This window comes from Somniosus microcephalus, chromosome 2 (genome assembly GCF_052327205.1).
Source record: "Somniosus microcephalus isolate GS21.2 chromosome 2, FLI_Smic_1.0, whole genome shotgun sequence".
Lineage (NCBI taxonomy): Eukaryota > Metazoa > Chordata > Chondrichthyes > Squaliformes > Somniosidae > Somniosus > Somniosus microcephalus.
Window position 1 is genome coordinate 104,888,405 of NC_140988.1, and position 21,809 is coordinate 104,910,213.

At 49.2% G+C, this 21,809-nt stretch overlaps 1 pseudogene; it reads left to right on the forward strand.

Moving 5' to 3' along the window:
• The first annotated feature begins 837 nt into the window (after positions 1 to 837).
• The window catches only part of LOC147122849 (uncharacterized), a 35,967-nt pseudogene continuing 14,995 nt past the window's right edge, over positions 838 to 21,809 (forward strand).

The following is a 21,809-nucleotide window of genomic DNA, read 5'->3' on the forward strand; positions in this document are numbered from 1 at the left end:
ATCTCTTGTCAGTGGCAGTGAAGGTGATGGTGGCTTTGAATTTCTATGCCAGCGGCTCCTTCCAGGCTTCAACTGGGAACATAGCAAATATCTCCCAGTTCGCTGTCCATTGCTGCATCCGGGAGGTCACAAATGCTCTCTACAGAAGGAGAAGGGAGTACATCTCATTCCCCATGACCCGAGACAAACAGCGTGAACACGCATGTGGCTTCGCTAGGATAGTGGGCTTCCCCATGACTCACGGCACCATTGATTGCACACATGTGGCATTGCGGGCACCTCATGAAAATGCAGAGGTGTCCCACAACCGCAAGGGCTTCCACTCCCTGAACGTCCAGTTGGTGTGTGACCACAGACAGCACATCCTCACTGTCAATGCCCGCTATCCTGGCAGCAACCACGATGCCTTCATCCTGTGCCAAACTGGTGTCCCAGACCTCTTCCAACCACTGCATCATCCTCGTGGCTGGCTCCTCGGGGACAAGGGTTATCCACTTTGCACCTGGCTGATGACACCGCTCCGTAACCCCAACACTCCTGCTGAGCTCGCATACAATGAGAGCCATAGTGCCACTAGGAACCTCATTGAACAGACGATCGGCATTTTGAAGCAATGGTTCCGGTGTCTTGACCACTCTGGAGGAGCCCTGCAGTACCTGATCGAGTTGCTTTTCATTGTTGTGTGCTGCATGCTTCATAACATTGCAATCATGAGGACCCAGCCATTGCCACCAGAGAGGAGGAAGAGGGAGAGGAGGAGGCGGAGGAGGAGGATGATGAGCAGCAGCAACGTGGGAGGGAGGCGTTCAATGTTGCCACTACAAGGGCTGTTCGTGAATGCCTGATAAGACACCGCTTCAGATGAATGACAGAGAAGATGGCTTTTGGGATGAAGAAGCACATCAGTACAACCATCCCACAGCCCCTATTGCCGGGCAAAGCTCCAATGAGTAACATGAGCAAAGTTGTCAAGTTCCAATAACATTTTTTATTGATATGACAAACTGTGTCTTATTTATTCAGGACAAACAATTAGAAACAAACACAACAATTCATAAACTAACAAAATTTGTTCTTACAACATCGAGATATGCATCAACACGGTAAACAAATATATTAAGATGAACATCAAACTTTGCCACAAACATTCCCCCCATTTATTAATAATTTTTACTTTTCGGCCTTCGAGGGTGATCTTCATCCCCTGCGTACTTTCCCCCTTCCCACCCTACTGCTCCTCTGTAATGGGGCCCCAGTGGCTGCAGCAAGGCTGGTGGAAAGCTGCTGAATGTTGGATCCAGAGACTGGAGATGGCTTTGAAGGACGCCCTCGAACAGCTCTGGGCCTGGAGGGCCCGGCTGCAGACTGCACCAACTCTGCATGGGTGGCTGCAGTCTGGGCTGGCTGTGTTGCAGGCTGTGGCAAGTGCAATGGCAGAGTGGCAGTGGTGGCAGCAGGAATGCTGTCATCCTGAGAGAGGACAGCACCTTCCTGCTCAACCAATACACTGCCACTCCCCTGGGGCAGAACCTCAGCATCCGGAGTAATCTGCTTGAGCACAGATTTCTGGCCTGCTGCGGCACCGTGAGATCCCCGGTGGACTGTGGGCGACCCAACGAGGATGGCAGCAGTCAGAGCTTGCGTGACATCAATCTGAGACTGCATGAGAGCAGTCTGAGACGGGATGGCACCAGCCAATGACTCGATTGCAGCACTAAGCCATTGCGTTGCCTAGGCCTGTGCTGCAATAGATCCTGCCACCTCACCCATGACATGCGGCATGAGGTCTGGGTCCCCATGGTCTCCCTGCAATTCAACCATCCTCTGCAACGAGGCAAGGATGGGATCGAGGGTTTGCGCGCAGATGACGGCTGTGCTGACGGCGGACTCCTCCACGCTCCTAGCCAGTGCATCCATGCTCTCGGGCACCCTTGGCATTGCACGCATGAGCTCAGTGTGCATGCTCAAGGCCTGAGTATTCATGGCTACGATGTCGATGTCCTCAACCGAGCCCCAAGCTTCCCTTCCCCATGGCGTTGCTGTAGCCTGCTGGGTCCCGGAGCTTCACCCACATCAGATGCAAACCCCCTGCTCCCCTCCAGGGAACGCATGGCCCCAGTGTCGGAAGTGTCACCCTCGGGAGACACAGACAGTGAGGCTCCGGCTTCCTCTTCCTCCTCGTCTGGCGCGTTGCTGCCACTGGGAGGCTGAGAGACAGGCTGGTCAGCTGGTGGTTCACTATCTGAAAGCAGGAAGTTACAAGAGTGGCTTTAGTGTGAGGGCAGGGGGGCAAGAAGGGAGCAAGGACTGGAGACAATTAGTTAAATTGTTAGTGTAAAAGGCTGGTGTTGTGAGGGGTAAGTGGTATGAGAGAAGAGAGAGAGATGATGAACATACCATTGCTGTCCCCAAGGGGGTCAACCTCTCCAATTGCCACAGCACCTACTACAGGAAACTTTGTGTTATCCGGAGGTTAACTGTCTGGAATGCTCGAGCCACCGGCAAAAAATCAGGAGCCGTTTCGTTAGGTTTTTTTTCTTTTCGTTGCTTTTTTTTCACCAGTCAGGCTCTGCAAGGTCTCGCTGAAGCTGTTGCTAAGCTACAGAGATGCTTGCAAGGTACGGCCGACTGTTTAGAAGCGTTTGTTGCCAGATACGGAGCTCAAAGTCTCCGTATGTTTCAACATTAGCGCTGGTTTGTCCTGCAGTTTTGATGGGATGGCAACAGCTCGGTCCCGTCGGTGCCGGATAGCACAAAGTTTCCTGTACCTGGCTCGCAATGAGTCTGTGGACTCTCTCCTCCAATTCTGTGCGGGAGTGCAGCTCCGCCTGTCCTCCTCCCGTCCGCTGGGTCTCTCGGTGGTTATGTGAAAGCTTGGCCTGCAAAAAAAAGGACAGCATGTGAGTGAGTGTGCAGCCATCTGTTTGGCAGATGTGCCTACCATCGTTGAATAGCCATTAATGTCTGCAAGGTGTGGGATGTACATGTGAGCTTTATGAGATGGTCATAGTTGTTGGATGAGTGTTGGGCATTTGGGTATTTAGACCGTCTGTGCACAGAGTGAGGTTGAGATGGTGGGATGTAGAGGTATTGAAAAGCAGGTACTCACCCTGACCACCCGAGTGAGGTAGTTCAACTTTTTACGACACTATGTATGTGTCCTCGGCACCAAGCTCCGCGATGACACATGCTGGGCCACCTCCCTCCAGACTCTTCTAAACTCGCGGGGCAATGGCCTCCTGCCACTCTCTGGAAAGAGCACTGCCCGTCGCCATTCAACTGCGCCAACCAGAGCCACCAATGCCTGGTCGCTAAAGCGCCAGGCTCTCTCCCTGGGCCTCTGAGTTTCCATCACAATTGTTTGAGCAATATCTGTAGGTGTTTGCAGGTGTTTGCAGGCCGAGGTCAAACGCTGCTATGAGCAGGATGTGGCTATGCAGCAAGATAGCCCCTCCCCTTTAAGAACTGCACGGCGCCAGTCTGCCTGAGTTCCAGGGTAATTGACATCACCTGAGCTTCAGTAGCGTTCTGAGGTAGTGCCTCGTTCCCTGATGTTAGCGCCCTAAGAGAGGTGTGTAGTGCTTGATTTAGCGCTCAAATCACCTCCAGGGGCGATGGAGACGAATTTCGCGGTCGGCGGCGATAATTAGCGCCGGGTGCTAAACTTTGCGCCCGGCCGATATTAGCGTCCCAAAATGGGCAATACCCAATTTTTCCCCCGAAAGGTTTTACTTGGGACAAGAACATCAAAGATGGAAGAAGGGAGTGATCAAGCAGATATCTTTGAATTCTCTGCCCCAAAGTGCTGTTGATGCTCAGTTGTTGAGTATATTCAAGGCTGAGATCGATAGATTTTTGGACTCCAGAGGAATTAAGGGATATGGGGATAGGACAGGAATGTGGAGTTGAGGTCTAAGATCAACCATGATCTCATTGAATGGCGGAGCAGGCGGACCGTATGGCCTACTCCTGCTCCTAATTCTTATGTTCTTATGTTCAGATCGACAGCTGCAGAAGTATTGTGGCGAATGACAGGTTAAGTTATAGGCAGCAGTTGTAGGTGACTTGGGGGGGAGTTTATTTCAGGGCTAGCACAGAAGAAAGTGGAATTGGAAGCGGGTAGGGGGATGTGGGTGTTGAGGGATACAAGTGGTCAGAGATGGCTTTGTCTGTGATTGAGACTATAGGAGTAGAGAGGCCACGTGAAATAACAAGGTCGAGGGGAGTGGCTGTGAATATGGGTAAGAGTTTATATGGAGGGAGAGTTTAAGAGGTAACAGAAGAGCGGTGAACTCAGAGAGCAAGGGGAGCTGAGATGGAGATTGAAATCACTGAGGATGTGGAGGTACTCATTGTAGAGGCTGAGTGAGGAAAGGAGGGAGGATATCTATGGAGCTCAGGGTGGGGCTTGGGGAGCAGTAGGCAATGAGGATTTTAAAGCAGAGGCGAGAGTGGTGGGAAAAAATGAGGTGCTCGAAGGCAGAGAAGGAACCAGAGGAATAGGGGTAGAGGTCAAGGTGTAATTTGGTAATAAGGGCCACACCGTCACCACGATGGCTTGGGCGGAGCAGGTGGTGTAAAGTATAGTCGGGCCGGGAGGTTTCAGTAAGTGGCAAGGTGACACCAGCCATGAGCCAAGTTTCCATCAAAGTTACGATGTCAATGCAATCATCCACAATAAGGTTGCAGATGGCAAGTGAACTGTTCCCAAGGGATGTTCTGGAGGAAAATGCAGAGTGGGTGGTGAATGCTGGCAGAGTCCAAGGAGGCAGTGGTGGGTGGGGTGAGTGGGATGGGAAGGAGGTGCATGCTGGGCGGAAACGAGGGCGAGAAATGAGGATGGACCGGTTGGGGTTGCTGCTTATAAGGAGGTAGCAACAGATGTCTCAATCAACCCTACGTAGAAAGTGGTGACAAAAGTGGAGGTCACAGTAAAGCCCAGAAGCCAGTGAAGATATGGAATTCAGCCCAGGAGAAGGCAGATTTCTGTCCAGGAGCAAACACAGCAGCACAGTAAAGCTGAGAAGCCTGCAGTGCACTAAAAGTACAGCCCTGAAGCTCAGTTCAGCATGTAACAACAGTAGATGGGGCAATGGGCACTGTAGGCTAGAAGAGGTTACCTTAAATTTGAAGCAATTGAGTAGTAGAGTGCCCTGTCAGCTCACAGTCTATTTTAATACAACAATTTCAAAGTGAACACCAGCCAACCTTCTCTTTCCTGATACCGTGCTTCCCCTGGGTGCCTACATGTGCCAAGTGGCATTGGAGAGCTAAAGTAAGAGTTGTATGGGAATGAGTATGTTGATGTGGGGGAAGGGTGGGCAAGGTTATGATCTGAAGTTGTTGAAATCAATGTTGAGGCCGGAAGGTTGTAAACATCTAAATTGAAAGATGAGGTGCTGCTCCTTGAGCTTACGTTGAGCTTCATTGGAACAGTGTAAGAGGCCGAAGACAGAGAGGTCAGAGTGGGAGTGGAGCGGAGAATTAAAATGACAAGCGACCAGAAGCTCAGTGTCACGCTTGCAGACTGCACAGAGGTGTTCAGCAAAGCGATCACCCAATCTGCGTTTGGACTCAGCAATGTGGAGGAGCTCGCATCATGAGCAGCGAATACAGTATACTAAATTGAAAGAAGTGTAAGTAAATCACTGTTTTGCCTGGAAGGAATGTTTGGCGCCCTGGACAGTGGGAAGGGAGGAGGTGAAAGGGCAGGTGTTGCATCTCTTGCTCTTGCATGGGATGGTGTCGTGGGAAGGGGAGTGGGTGCTGGGGTGATGGAAGAGTGGACCAAAGTGTCGTGGCGGGAACAGTCCCTTCGGAATGTTGAAAGGGGAGGGGAGGGGAAGATGTATTTGGTGGTGGATTCACACTGGAGGTGGCGGAAATGGCGGAGGTTGATCCATTGAATGTGGAGGCTGGTGGAATGGAAGGTGAGGACAAAGAGGACCTTATCATGGTTCTGGGAGGGAGAGGAAGGGGTGAGGGAAATGGGACGAACACAGTCAAGGGCCCTGTCAACCACAGTGTACCTCGGTTGAGGGAAAAGGAAGATGCACCAGCACTGGTGTGGAAGGTGGCATTGTCAAAACGGATGCAATGAAGACAGAGAAACTGGGAGAATGGAATAGAGTCCTTACAGGAAGCAGGGTGGGAGGAAGTGTAATCAAGTTAGCTGTGGGAGTCGATGAGCTTATAGTAGATACTAGTGGACAGCCTATCCCCAGAAATGGAGATAGAGAAGTCGAGGTTGTTCCCCAGTCTGATGCTAAAGTGTGCAGGCTGCACTCCAGCTAATTACATGTTTTACATGAGATTTTCGCCAATGACTACTCCAATAGATGTGCAAATGAGTTGACCCAGGAAACCCTGGTGTAGCTACTTCTCCTGACCACCAGTGGGCACAATTCTCTTTACACTGGAGTAAGAGTGGTGCAACTTATCGCATGGCCACAAAATTTAATTGCTGCTAAGTTAACAGTGGGTGAGATCAGGATTCAGGCTGCGGGCCATAATCATGACTCCTGTTTTTAAAACGTGCTTGTCTAACTTGAGTAATCACTGTGGCTCCTGTGTCAAATGGCTGCTTTGTTTATTTTTGGGGGGAAATGTGACACAGAAGGGGCAGCACGGTGGCATAGTGGTTAGCACTGTTGCCTCACAGCGCCAGGGACCCGGGTTCGAATCCGGCCTCGGGTGACTGTCTGTGTGGAGTTTGCACATTCTCCCCGTGTTTGCGTGGGTTTCCTCCGGGTGCTCCGGTTTCCTCCCACAGTCCAAAGATGTGCAGGTTAGGTTGATTGGCTATGATAAAATTGACCCTTAGTGTTAGAGGGATTAAATACGTGGGGTTATGGGGATAGGGTGGGATATGTGTTGGTGTAGGGGTTACGGGGATCGGGTGGGATATGTGTCGGTGCAGGCTCGATGGGCCGAAATGGCCTCTATCTGCACTGTGGGGTTTCTGTGAAACTTGAGTGTGAAAATGCAGCTAAATTTATAATTTTATAATGTAGATAGATTTAGTTACATAGCTTGAGTATTAGTCATTTTTGTGAATTGTTTTAATTTTGAAAACATTTGGATTGTGTAATGTAATTTTTCACCACTAATGAGGTGACATTTTCTTCCTGCTGCTTTTGTCACTCAGTATAGTGGTATGATTCCCAATGAAGAAAGGACCAAGCTGGAATAAAACATGGGAAAACAATGTTCATTGCCTTCTGATTGGGTTAGGATAAACCTGCAATGTGACCAGCTGAATTACTTTAGTATAAACACAAAAGGAATGATGGAAAATGTTCATTGGGCCAGCAAAACTTAGTGCTTTGCTCCTGTTACTTGATTGTCCAAGCGTACAGGAGGATTTCAACATTTTGGACTTCAAGATGACCACCCTCTTGCAGATAACAGAATCAACGTGGCTGGGATACTGGCTAGCTTCAGTCAATCTGAAGGATGCTCCTTCACACTAGGATAGGGAAGCCCATAAGTGATGCCTCTGATTCAATGTTGGTGGGTGCACTCACAGTATAAAGTACCAAGACTAGAAGCCCGTGCAGCCCAGGACCGGCTTTTTCAATGTAGAGTTTCGCACATGTGCAAAACTGTGAATGGGCCACACAGCCCCTTAAAGGGGCCACGCACCCCCAAAAAATAAGAGGGAACGTTGGTCATACACCTTACTATCCCTCTCTTAGCTGTGGCTCAGTTGGTAGGCCACTTGCCTCTGAGTCAGAAGGTTGTGGGTTCAAAGTCCCACTCCAGGGACTTGAGCACATAAAGCGAGGCCGACACTCCAGTGGAGTGCTGCACTGTCGGCGTGCCATCTTTCAGATGAGACGTTAAACCATCTGCTCTCTCAGGTGGATGCAAAAGATTCCATGGCACTATTTCAAAGAAGAGCAGGGGAGTTATCCTTGGTGTCCTGGCCAATATTTATCCCTCAACCAACATAACAAAAACAGATTATCTGGTCATTATCACATTGCTGTTTGTGGGAAATTGTGCTTCCGTGTTTCCCACATTACAACAGCGACTTCACTTCAAACGTACTTCATTGGCTGTGAAGTGCTTTGAGACATCCGGTGGTTGTGAAAGGCGCTATAGAAAGGCAAGTCTTTCTTGTCTTTCTCTGTCCGGACCATCACAGCGTCCTCTTGGCCATAAGCTGAAATAAAAGCCACTGCAAAAAAAAACATTCCAAACCAACTTTATAAATCAATCCATCCAATATTACATAACAAAGTCAACTAATCACCCTTGTGCATTCCCTTCGAGCCTGTCTTCTGTGTGCCTTTGCCTGTCCTAGTACTCCTATGCAGTGCTGCAGCATGGCTGGTGGAAGGCTGTTGACTTTCAGTGGGGGAGACTGCATATGACCTTGCAGGATGCCCTCGAGGATCTCTGATCCTAGAAAGCTCGGCTTTGGACTGCACCACCTCGGCATTGGGCAGCAGCAGTCTGCTGACAGGCAACAGCAAGGGCACTGGCAGAGTGGCAGTGATGGGAGGATGAATGCTGTCATCCTGAGAGAGTTCGTGCTCCACGGAGCCAGTGCCACTCCCCTGGGGGCAGTGCCTCAGCATTCACAGCCATCTTTGGGGGACAGATTGAAAGAAGAAAGAAAGAAAGACTGGTATTTATATAGCGCCTTTCATGACCACTGGACTTCCCAGAGCGCTTTACAGCCAATGAAGTACTTTCTTAAAAACTGTAGTCGCTGTTGTAATGTAGGAAAACACGGCAGCCAATTTGCGCACAGCAAGCTCCCACAAGCAGCAATGTGATAATGACCAAATAATCTATTTTAGTGATGTTGATTAAGGGATAAATATTAGCCAGGGGGATAGCTCCCCTGCTCTTCTTCGAATAGTGCTGTAGGATCTTTTAAGTCCACCTGAGAGAGCAGACGGGGCCTCGGTTTAACATCTCATCCTAAAGACAGCACTTCCAACATTGCAGCACTTCCTCAGTACTGCACTGGAGTGTCAGCCTAGATTTTAGTGCTCAAGTCTCTGGAGTGGGACTGCTGTGAGACCCTGCAAGCCCCTTTCAACACCTGTAAATGCAGCCACAATGGCAGCAGTCTGGGCTTGCATGGCAGCAAGCTGAGCCTGCATGAGAGCAGTCTGAGGTTGCATGATAGAAGTCTAAGCTTCCACTGCAGCACTCAGACATTGGGTCGCTCATGCTTGTGATAAATCCATGTAGTGAGACAAGGACTTGAAGAGGCAATATCGTAGAATTAGCACGAGTACTTTATTAACAAACAGAGTAACAAACATCATGCCTGCATCCTGGCATTTTACCTTTGCTGACCTTGACAGGAAGCAAACTTCTGACCTTAACAGGAAGCAAACCTCTGACCTTAGCAGCAGCATTGGCTACAGCACCACCTGGTGGATAACCTTAATCATAACATCCCAGATTACTATATCCCTCCCCCCTTAAGATTTCAGTATGAATTTCTTAACAAACAACCATTCCTGAGGGTCACATAAGGAGTCTCCATTCATCATGTTCCATACTTGACGAATCTAACAGTTCAGTATCAATCTCTCTGGTGGCTTGCGAGTCCTTTGTGAACGTCTAACAGTAAAGTCCCTGCTTGTTTGTGGTGAAGTCACCAGCTGCTCCTGAGCAGTGCTTAGAGTATCTGACTCTGCAACGATGGTTTCCTCTTGATGAATAGGTTCCTGTGGAATTGTCTCTGTCCCTGGTGGTGGCACCACAGATGCACTTGGATAACTGGGGGCAACCCTGTCTTCAGTCATTGCATCTGGAACCTTCATTTCAATTTCCCCTTGTCTGGGAAGTATCTGATCTACATGTCTGCGTACTACCCTACCATCTCCCAACATGACCTTGTATGATACTGGACCTGTCATTGAGTCTATGAAGCCAGGAATCCACTTTGGTCCATAACTGAAATTCCTGGTAAGGACCGCATCTCCTTCTCCAAAACTTCGGCTCTTTGTTCTTTTGTCATGGTTCTCTTTTTGTTTGTTTTGCCTGTTTTCCATTTTCCTTTTTAGGTCTGGGTGGACAAGGTCAAGAGTGGAGCGTAGTCTATGACCTAATAACATCTCAGCAGGAGAGAGTCCTGTGGTGGATTGAGGTGTTATTCTGTAGCTGAACAGAACCCGTGACACTTTGGCTGCTAAACTCCCTTCTGCACTTTTTTTCAGCATCTCCTTAAATGTTTGTACGGCTCTCTCCGCAAGTCCATTCGAGGACGGACGATATGGAGCCAAGGTCACCTGCACTATGCCATTTTTTCTCAAGAACTCTTTTGTCTCTGTACTCACAAAACAAGTGGCATTGTCACTCACCACGATCTCCGGTAGCCCTTGATTACTCAAGCTCCGACGCAGGCAGTCTATAGTAGTAGTGGCGGAAGCAGAATTTACAGGATAAACATCCATCCATTTGGAATGTGCATCAATGATTATGAGGAACATCTTCCCCATGAATGGACCCGCATAATCTAAGTGCAACCTTCTCCATGGTTTATCCGGCCACTCCCAGGGTTGGAGAGGAGCCGCTGCTGGTGTCCTTCCGGTGTTCCTGACAAGTGCTGCATGTCTTGACTAGATTTTCTATCTCCTCATCTAGCTTTGGCCACCACAAGTAACTCCTAGCCAAGGCTTTCATACACAAGACCCCAGGATGACACTGATGTAGTTGCTCTAGGATAGACTGTCGTGCTGGCTGTGGAATAATCACTCGTGCTCCCCACAACATGCAACCATCCTGCACACTCAGCTCTGTTTTCCTCACCACATATTCTCGAACTCTTGACAGTACTGGATCTTTACCTGTCCATGTTCTTACTTGCTCTGCAGTCACAAGTGCCGTGTCAGTGTCCTCCAACATCAAAACTCTGTCCTCTGGAGCTGCATGGATAGGTGTGCCTGGCAGTGGAAGATGGCTCAAGGCATCTGCGTTCCCATGGTACTTGCCCGCCTTGTAGACGATGACATACTCATATGCCCTCAATGTCACTGCCCACCTCTGGATCCGGGGTGACACCATCTGTGGAACTGCTTTCATTTCATTGAAAAGAGAGAGAAGAGGTTTATGATCGGTGCATATGGTGAACTTCCTGCCATATATGAACTTGTGGAACCTCTGTAACCCAAACATTACTGCTAACCCCTCTTTGTCTAACTGGGAATAGATTTTTTCCACTGGTGTTAGAGTTCGGGACATAAACCCTATTGGTCTTTCAGTTCCATCTTCCATGCAGTGTGAAAGAACTGCCCCCACCCCGTAAGGTGAAGCATCACAAGAGATAATGATGTCTTTCTCTGCATTGTAGTGAACCAGCACATCCGACGACAGCATCAGTTTCTTGGACTGTTCAAATGAAACCCCCTGCTCCTCTCCCCACTGCCACTGTGTCTCCTTGCACAGTAGTTTGTGAAGAGGTGCTAACACAGTTGACAAGTTTGGTAAAAAACCTGTTATAATAGTTCAGCAGTCCCAGGTAAGCTTTTAACTCAGCCACATTTGTAGGAGCAGGGGCGTCCTGCAGTGCTTGTACCTTCTCCTTGAGTGGATGGAGCCTGGTGGCGTCCACTCTGTGTCCCAGGAACACTGCCTCATTCCCCAGGAAAGTGCACTTACTCCTCTTGAGCCATAACCCTGCCCTCTCCAATCTTTGTAGTACCTCTCTCAGAGTGCTCAGATGCTCCTGGTCGGTTCTTCCCGTCACCAGAATGTCACCCAGATAGATGGAAACATGTGGAATCCCTTGCAGTACACCTTCAATTGTCCTCTAGAAGATAGCTGGACTAGATGAGACACCAAACGATAAGCGGTTATATGTAAACAAGCCCTTGTGTGTATTTATGGTTACATACTTCTTTGATTCGTCATCCAGTGTAATCTGCAAGTAGGCATGACTCATATCCAACTTTGTGAATTTCTTTCCTCCAGCCAGGTTTGCAAAGAGATCCTCTGTTTTGGGAATCGGATACTGCTCTAGTTTGGACACCCGATTGACTGTCAATTTATAGTCTCCACAGAGTCTTACCGAATTGTCCGGTTTTAAAACAGGTACTATGGGAGCTGCCCATTCCGAACATTTCACTGGCTCCAGTATGTTCTCTCTCAATAGATGGTCAAGCTCAGCCTCTACCTTTGGCTTCATGGCATAAGGCACAGGTCGTTGTTTAAAAAACCTTGGCGGTACCTCCTTGTCTACATAAATCTTAGCTGGGGGACCATTAAATGTGCCAAGTTCCTCCTTAAACACATTCTCATGTTCACTCAACACTTCTTGCAAAGTCAACTGGTTGCCCGCATCTATTTGATGTACTGCTCCCCAGTCTAATTTAAATTATTTTATCCAGCCCCGACCTAACAGGTTTGGTCCGGTACCTGATACTATAACTACAGGTAGCTGTTCCACTGTGTCCTTGTGTTGCACAGTTACCTTAGCTGTACCTAATGTTGCTACTCATTCACCTGTATATGTTTTAAGATGCAGGGAGCAAGGCTTTATCTGTGGAACTTTTGCACGGTTCCACAATTTTGAGTACTCTGCCTTGTTCATTATGGTCACGCCGCACCCTGTATCCACTTCAAAGTTCACATTAGAGTCATTTACTGTCAGTTGCAATGTGATAGGAGCCACTTTTGGAATGTTCTCTAACATGCTATACATTATGAACATGTCCTCTTCTTCCTCAGCTTCCCCGCTGATGTGGTGTGCTCCATGTTTTTCACTTCTCTCCCTTGGTTTTGCTGTCCTTCCCCTTTTGGTTTGGATTCCTCCACAGGTGATTTCGCCCTGCAAGCTCATTTTATGTGTCCTTGTTTCCCACACTTGTAGCACTTTTCCTCCAGAAACTGGCATTCACTCGCCAGGCAATCGCCCTTGCATCTATAACATGCCTTCACATGCTCACGTTGTGGTTTCTGATGCATGTTCAACTTGTGCACAACAACCTGACCTGCAACTTGCGTAGCATTAGCCCTGTCTGAACCCTGTATTTCTTTTACATCTCGGTTCGCTGTCTCTATGGCTTGAGCAAGTTCCAATGCTTTTTCATAAGTAAGCCCAGTCTCAGATAATAATCTACGCTGCATTCGGTCATCCATAATTCCGCAAACTAGCCTATCTCGCAGCATTTCCTTCAGGTTGTTCCCATAATTGCAATCTTGTGCTAATTTACACAACACCACTACATAGTCCATTACGCTCTCTTCCTCTTTCCTGTTCCTTGAATTAAACTTGAACCGCTGTACAATCTCACTAGGCTTAGGGTTGAAATGTTCTTTTAGCAAAGCCACTAATTCAACAAATGATTTGTCTCCAGGCTTTTCAGGACTGAGCAGATTCTTCATCAAACTGTAGGTTTGGCTTCCCACTGAACTAAGCAGAATGGCTTTCCTTTTTCCGGCATCATTTATTTCATTTGCTTCGAAAAAATAACCCAACACTTCACAGTATTCTTCCCAGGTTTGTGCTTGAATATCAAAAGCGGAAACCGTTCCTACCGTGGCAGCCATGCTCTCTTCCAACTGGTAGCTAACTGCAGCTCGTGATTTTGTTGTTTAAACATCCTGGCAGACCTCTCTTCTTTATCCAGGGTCCTGTTTTACCTCGTCGCCAAATGTGATAAATCTATATAGTGAGACAAGGACTCGAAGAGGCGATATCGTAGAATTAGCACAAGTACTTTATTAACAAACAGAGTAACAAACATCATGCCTGCATCCTGGCATTTCACCTTTGCTGACCTTGACAGGAAGCAAACCTCTGACCTTAACAGGAAGCAAACCTCTGACCTTAGCAGCAGCATTGGCTACAGCACCACCTGGTGGATAACCTTAATCATAACATCCCAGATTACTATAATGCTTGTGCTGCATTAGAAGCTGAGACATTGACGATCAGACCCTGCATCATGGGTGGGTCCACAAGTGTGCTAATGGAGTTGGCCATCGCTCCCATGCTGGAAATCCCGGGCTCCAAGCTCTGTGCAAAGCCCTGTGCAAGGTTGGTCCTGGGCTCCTCCATGCTCCTTGACATTGTGCTCAGGCTTTCTGGCAGGCCTGCCAATGCACCAAGCATTTCACCGTGCATACCCATCAGCGTTCTTCTGTAGGCCGCCCCATCGAAGTCCTCATCTGGGTGTGAGGCTTGCAGCAGTGGTAAGTGTGAGGTGAAGCTATGAATGTGAGGTATGAGTCATGTTTGGTAGAGATTGTTGGTGGGTGAGTGATTGGGGTGTGGTGTATTGAGCAGTGTGTGAGGCTTGTGGTGTAGATGGTGGGATATGGCATTGGGATATGCCTCGTAGCCCGATGATCGAGTCTGCACAGGTGTAGGAGGAGCAGTCTTTGGCGGGGCCCTCACAGGCTCCTAAACCCAGAGGATGTCGGTCAAGAACATCTGAGAAGTCAGAGCAGGTATGTGAGCAGCTGGCCTTTACCTCTACTGCAGCCGTAGAGGTTGCACATCGTAGGAGTTATAGGAAAAGGAAGACGAAAGATGCATTTTAGGAGGACTAACAAGACAAGGGAATACACAATAAATGGCAGGACCCTAGGAAGGACAGAGGATCAGAGGGACCTTTGTGTGCATGTACATAGATCCCCGAAGGCTGCAGGACAGGTAGATAAGGTGGTTAAAAAGGCATATGGGATACTTGCCTTCATTAACCGAGGCATAGAATATCAGAGCAGGGAGGTTATGATGGAGATGTACAAAACGCTAGTTAGGCACAGCTGGAATACTGTGTGCAGTTCTGGTCGCCACACTATAGGAAGGATGTGATTGCATTGGAGAGGGTGCAGAGGAGATTCACCAGGATGTTACCTGGGCTGGAGCGCTTCAGCTATGAAGAGAGACTGGACAGGCTGGGGTTGTTTTCCTTAGAGCAGAGAAGGCTGAGGGGGGACCTGATTGAGGTGTACAAAATTATGAGGGGCATAGATAGGGTAGGTAGAAAGGAACTTTTCCCCTTAGTAGAGGGGTCAATAACCAGGGGGCATAATTTCAAGGTAAGGGGCAGGAGGTTTAGAGGGGATTTGAGGAAAAACTTTTTCACCCAGAGGGTGGTTGGAATCTGGAACTCACTGCCTGAAAGGGTGGTAGAGGCAGGAACCCTCACAACATTCAAGAAGCATTTAGATGAGCACTTGAAACGCCATAGCATACAAGTCTATGGACCAAGTGCTGGAAAATGGGATTAGAATAGACAGGGCTTGATGACCGGCGCAGACACGATGGGCCGAAGGGTCTCTTTCTGTGCTGTAAAACTCTATGGGGGAGAAATTGGGTGGAGCCGCAAACGGGGCGCCAAGCTCGCCTGGGCGCCAGATTTTGCGTTGCGATTGGAGCAGCAGCGATCGCTGGAAATTCAGCTTGAGCGCCCCAAGAGGGACACGGGGCGAGGCTCGAGGCACTCCACGTCCCTCTTAGGGCGCTGAAACTGAATATCACAGCACAACGTGCCGCAGCGCCGCACGCTGCAGCACAGCGTGCTGCGGTACTGCAGGCCTTCCTCCCATTCTTAAGGGGGAGAGGCCTGCACCAGCGTGATGAGCGATCGCGAGTGCCGGCAAAAGAGCCCGGCACCGAGGAGAAGTGCCAGGCTCTCGGAAAACAGCCGGCAATGCCGTGGGGGGAGAACAGGAGGCCGGGGACGGAGGTGCTGGCAGGCGGCCACCGAAAAAAACGTCCGCCCCGCACCTCCACCTTAATTTGCGCCACTGCCGCCACAGGTAGGCCCTGTGAACCGGGCACGATTAGCGAGCGGCGCTACAGAGGCGGTCGCTGCCAAATATGGCGATCGGGGCGGTAGCGGGGCGCTGCGCACACCGATGACATCATCGGTGGCGGCACAGCGCAACAGGCTAACGCTGCCATTAGCGCCCCAGCTAAATATCGCGGGAGGTGTGGCCAGTGGCGCGAAAGCCACTGAGTGCCCTCTTTAGGGGCTAACTGGTGGCGCAGCCCACCGAATTTCTCCCCCTATGACTGTACGGGGGAGAAATTGGGTGAGTAGCGCCACTTGTTAGCGCCTAAAGAGGCAGTCAGTGGCTGTAGCGCCACTGGCTGCGTCTCCCGCGATATTCAGTAGGGGCGCTAATGGTGGCGTTAGGCATTTGCGCTGCGCCGCCACCGATGACGTCATCGGTGTGCGCAGTGCCCCATTCGTGCCCCGTTCGCGATATTTGGTAGCGAACGCCGCAGTTACGCCGCTCGCTACCCGCGCCTTGTTCACGGGGCCTTACTGTGCCGGCAGCGGCGCAAGTTACGGTGGAGGTGCGGGGCGGCCGCTTTTTCGGCGGCCGCCTGCCAGCACCTCCGTCCCCGGCCTCCTAACCCCCTCCCTGCGGCATTGCCGGCTGTTTCCCGAGAGCCCGGCACTTCTCCTTGGTGCCAGGCTCATTTGCCGGCATTCGCGAGTGGGGATCGCGCTGTTGCAGGCACCTCCCCCTTAACAGTGGGAGGAAGGCCTGCAGTACCGCAGCGTGTCGTGCCGCAGCATGTGGCGCTGCGGCACGTTGCGCTGCGATAATCAGTTTCAGCGCCCTAAGAGGGACGTGGAGCGCCTCAAGCCTCGCCCCATGTCCCTCGAGCGGCACTGAAACTGAATTTCTGGCGATCGGTATTACTCCGATCGCTGCGCTAAATCCTGCGCTCAGGCGACTTTTGCGCCACTTTGGCGCCCCAACACAATTTCTAGGCCTATGACTCTAGTAGTTGCAAGGGTATGCACATGGGTGTGTTAGACCTGTCACAATAATAAGTTAATGTATAAGTTTTAATCCACATATAAAATATTTCTTTGCACCACTTTCCAGTCTTGCCCATTTTTGCCTGCAGCCTGCCAACTGGCCTTCTCAGTTCTGATGAACGGTAAGACAAGACTTCAATCTGAGCAATGGGTGTCTGTGAAAAGGATGCTTTGTTGATTGCTGGACTGCTTTGGGCTGGGGGAGTTGGTGGGGTGGCGGGAGGACATGTGTGTGGCTGCCAGAATTTGTTCATCCCAGTTTGGCGTAAAAATAAAACCAAAAAGGTGACTCAACCGTGGCTAACAAGGGAAATTAGGGATAGCATAAGATCCAAGGAGAGGACATATAAATTGGCTAGAAAAAGCAATAATCCTGAGGATTGGGAGCAGTTTAGGAGTCAACAAAGGAGGACAAAGGGATTAATTAAGAAAGGGAAAATAGAATATGAGAGTAAGCTATCAGGGAACATAAAAACTGACTGTAAAAGCTTTTATAAATATGTGAAGAGAAAAAGATTAGTGAAGTCAAGCATAGGTCCCTTACAGTCAGAATCAGGGGAATTTATAATGGGAAACAAGGAAATGGCAGACCAACTAAATGCATACTTTGGTTCTGTCTTCATAAAGGAGGACACAAATAACCTCCCAGAGATGCCGGGGAACGTAGGGTCGGATGAAAGCGAGGAACTGAAAGAAATCAGTATTTGTAGGAAAATGGTGTTAGGAAAATTGATGGGACTGAAGGCCGATAAATCCCCAGAGCCTGATGGTCTACATCCCAGGGTACTTAAGGAAGTGGCCCTAGAGATAGTAGATGCATTACTGATCATCTTCCAGAACTCGATAGACTCTGGAATGGTACCCATGGATTGGAGGGTAGCTAATGTTACCCCACTATTCAAAAAAGGTGGTAGAGAAAAAGCAGGGAATTATAGACCGGTAAGCCTGACATCGGTAGTGGGGAAAATGCTAGAGTCTATTATAAAAGATGTAATAGCAGAGCACTTGGAAAGCAGTGACAGGATCGGACAAAGTCAACATGGATTTACAAAAGGTAAATCATGCTTGACTAATCTACTGGAATTTTTTGTGGATGTAACTGGTAAAATAGATAAGGGAGAACCAGTGGATGTGGTGTATTTGGACTTTCAGAAGGCTTTCGATAAGGTCCCACTCAAGAGATTAGCGTGCAAAATTAAGGCACATGAGATTGGGGGCAAGGTATTGACTTGGATAGAGAACTGGTTGGCAGACAGAAAGCAAAGAGTTGGAATAAACGGGTCGTTTTCCGAGTGGCAGGCAGTGACTAGTGGGGTACCACAAGGATCGGTCCTAGGACCCCAGCTGTTCACAATATATATTAATGATCTGGACGAGGGAATTGGATGTAATATCTCCAAATTTGCAGACGACACAAAGCTGGGCGGGAGGGTAAGCTGCGAGGAGGATGTCGGGAAACTCCAGTACGATTTGGACAGGTTGGGTGATTGGGCAGAAACATGGCAAATGCACTATAATGTGGATAAATGTGAGGTTATCCACTTTGGTGGCAAAAACAGGAAGGCAGATTATTATTTGAATGGCAATAGATTGGGAGAAGGGGAAGTGCAAAGAGACCTGGGGGTCCTTGTGCACCAGTCGCTGAAGGTAAGCATGCAGGTGAAGCAGGCGGTTAAGAAGGCAAATGGTATGTTGGCCTTCGTAGCAAGAGGGTTCGAGTACAGGAACAAGGATGTCTTGCTACAGTTGTACAGGGCCTTGGTGAGACCGCACCTTGAGTATTGTGTGCAGTTTTGGTCACCTTACCTGAGGAAGGACGTTCTTGCCATGGAGGGAGTGCAGCGAAGATTCACCAGGCTGATACCTGGGATGGCAGGAATGACGTATGAGGAGAGATTGTGTCGATTGGGCTTATACTCACTGGAGTTTAGAAGATTGAGAGGGGATCTCATCGAAACCTATAAAATTCTGTCAGGTCTGGACAGACTAGATGCAGGAAGGATGTTTCTGATGGCCGGGGAGTCCAGAACCAGGGGTCATAGTCTAAGGATAAGGGGTAAGCCATTTAGGACTGAAATGAGGAGGAATTTCTTCACCCAGAGAGTGGTGAACCTATGGAATTCTCTGCCACAGAGGGCGGTGGAGGCCAGTTCATTAAATATATTCAAGAAAGAGTTGGATATATTTCTTGAGGCTAAAGGGATCAAGGGATATGGGGAAAAGGCAGGGACAGGGTACTGAATTTGGATGATCAGCCATGATCACATTGAATGGCGGAGCAGGCTTGAAGGGCTGAATGGCCTACTCCTGCTCCTATCTTCTATGTTTCTATGTCTATGTTTCTATGGGCACTGTGGTGTAACCTAACTAAATGTTGCCATGATGAGTCTATCCTGGGCAGCAATGTGCGCTGTTGCTGGTGCTGTTGATGCTGGTGCTCATTTGCACCCATAAGTGGCACCCATGCTGATCTAATATAATAGGGAACGGTAGCTTAGTGGTAATGTCACTGGGCAAGTAATCCAGCGGCCTAGACTAATGATGCATGAAACATGAGTTCAAATCCCACCATGACAGCTGGGGAATTTAAATTCAGTTAATTAAATAAATCTGGAATTAAAAAGTCAGTATCAGTAATGGTGACCATGAAACTATCAGATTGTCGTAAAAACCCATCTGGTTCACTAATGTCCTTTAGGAAAGGAAATCTGCCCTCCTGGTCTGGCCTATATATGACTCCAGACACACAGCAATGTGGTTGATTCCTAAATGCCCCAGCAAGTCACTCAGTTGTAACTAACTGCTATGAAACACAATAATAAGAATGAAACCAGACGGACCACCTGGCATCAACCTTGACAGCAGCTATGGATACGGCAATGGCACACCCAGCCCAGTTGACCTGGCAAAGTCCTCCTCACCAACATCTGGGGACTTGTGCCAAAATTGGGAGAGCTGTCCCACAGACTAGTCAAGCAACAGCCTGACATAGTCATACTCACAGAATCATACCTTTCAGCCAATGTCCCAAACTCCTCCATCACCATCTCTGGGTATGTCCTGTCCCACCGACAGGGGTGGTATACAGTCAGGAAGGAGTGGCCCTGGGAGTCCTCAACATTGGCTCTGGACCACATGAGGTCTCATAGCTTCAGGTCAAGCATGGGCAAGGAAACCTCCTGCCTGCCCTCAGCTGATGAATCAGTACTCCTCCATGTTGAACACCACTTGGAAGAAGCACTGAGAGTAGCGAAGGGCACAGAATGTACTCTGGGCGGGGGACTTCAATGTCCATCACCAAGAGTGGCTCGGTAGCACTACTGCTGGCCGAGTCTTGAAGGACATAGCTGCCAGGCTGGGCCCTGGAGCAGGTGGTGAGAGAACCAACCCGAGGGGTAAAACCTACTTGACCTCGTCCTCACCAATCTACCTGTCGCAGATGCATCTGTCCATGACAGTATTGGTAGCAGTGACCACCGCACAGTCATTGTGGAGACGAAGTCCTGTCTTCACATCATGTTGTGTGGCATTACCACTGTGCTATATGGGATAGATCTAGCTGCTCAAAACTGGGCATCCATGAGGCGCTGTGGGCCATCAGTAGCAGCAGAATTGTATTTCACCAAAATCTGTAACCTCATGGCCCGGCATATCCCTCACTCTACCATTACCATCAAGCCAGGGGACCAACCCTGTTTCAATAAGGAGTGTAGAAGAGCAAGCCAGGAGCAACACCAGGCATACCTAAAAATATGGTGCCAACCTGGGGAAGCTGCAACACAAGACTACATGCATGCTAAAAAGTGGAAGCAGCATGCTATGGACAGGGTTAAGCGATCCCACAATCAACGGATCAGATCAAAGCTCTGCAGTCCTGCCACATCCAGTCGTGAATGGTGGTGGACCACTAAACAACTAACGGGAGGAGGAGGCTCCATGAATATCCCCATCCTCAATGATGGTGGAGCCCAGCACGTGAGTGCAAAAGACAAGGCTGAAGCATTTCCAACCTTCTTCACCCAGAAGTGCCGAGTGGATGATCCATATCGGCCTGCTCCTGAGGTCCCCACCATCACAGAAGCCAGTCTTCAGCCAATTGAATTCACTCCACGTGATATCAAGAAACGGCTGAGCCTACTGGATACAGCAAAGGCTGTGGGCCCTGACAACATCCTGGCTATCGTGCTGAAGACTTGTGCTTCAGAACTAGCCGAACCTCTAGCCAAGCTGTTCCAGTATAGCTACAACACTGGCATCTCTCTGACAATGTGGAAAATTGCCCAGGCGTGTCCTGTCCACAAAAAGCAGGACAAATCCAATCCAGCCAATTACTGCCCCATCAGTCTACTCTCAATCATCAGCAAAGTGATGGAAGGTGTCATCGACAGTGCTATCAAGCAGCACTTACTCACCAAAAACCTGCTCACTGATGCCCAGTTTGGGTTCCGCCAAGTCCACTCGACTCCCGACCTCATTACATGGACAAAGGAGCTGAATTCCAGAGGTGAGGTGAGAGTGACTGCCCTTGACATTAAGGCAGCATTTGACCAAGTGTGGCATCAAGGAGCCCGAGTAAAACTGAAGTCAATGGGAATCGGGGGAAAAACTCTCCACTGGCTGGAGTCATACCTAGCACAAAGCAAGATGGTTGTGATGGTTGGAAGTCAATTATCACAGCCCCAGGACATTGCTGCCGGTGTTCCTAAGGGAAGTGTCCTAGGCCCAACCATCTTCAACTGCTTCACCAATGACCTTCCGTTCATCATAAGGTCAGAAGTGGGGATGTTTGCTGATGACTGCAGTGTTCAATGCCATTCGCAACTCCTCAGATAATGAAGCAGTTCATGCCCACATGCAGCAAGACCTGGGTGACATTCAGGCTTGGGCTGATAAGTGGCAGGTAACATTTGTGCCACAGAAGACTATCTCTAATAAGCGACTGCCTAACCACCGCCCCTTTACATTCAATGGCATTACCATCGCCGAATCCCCCACCATCAATACCCTGGGGGTTACCATTGACCAGAAACTTAACAGGACTAGCCACATAAA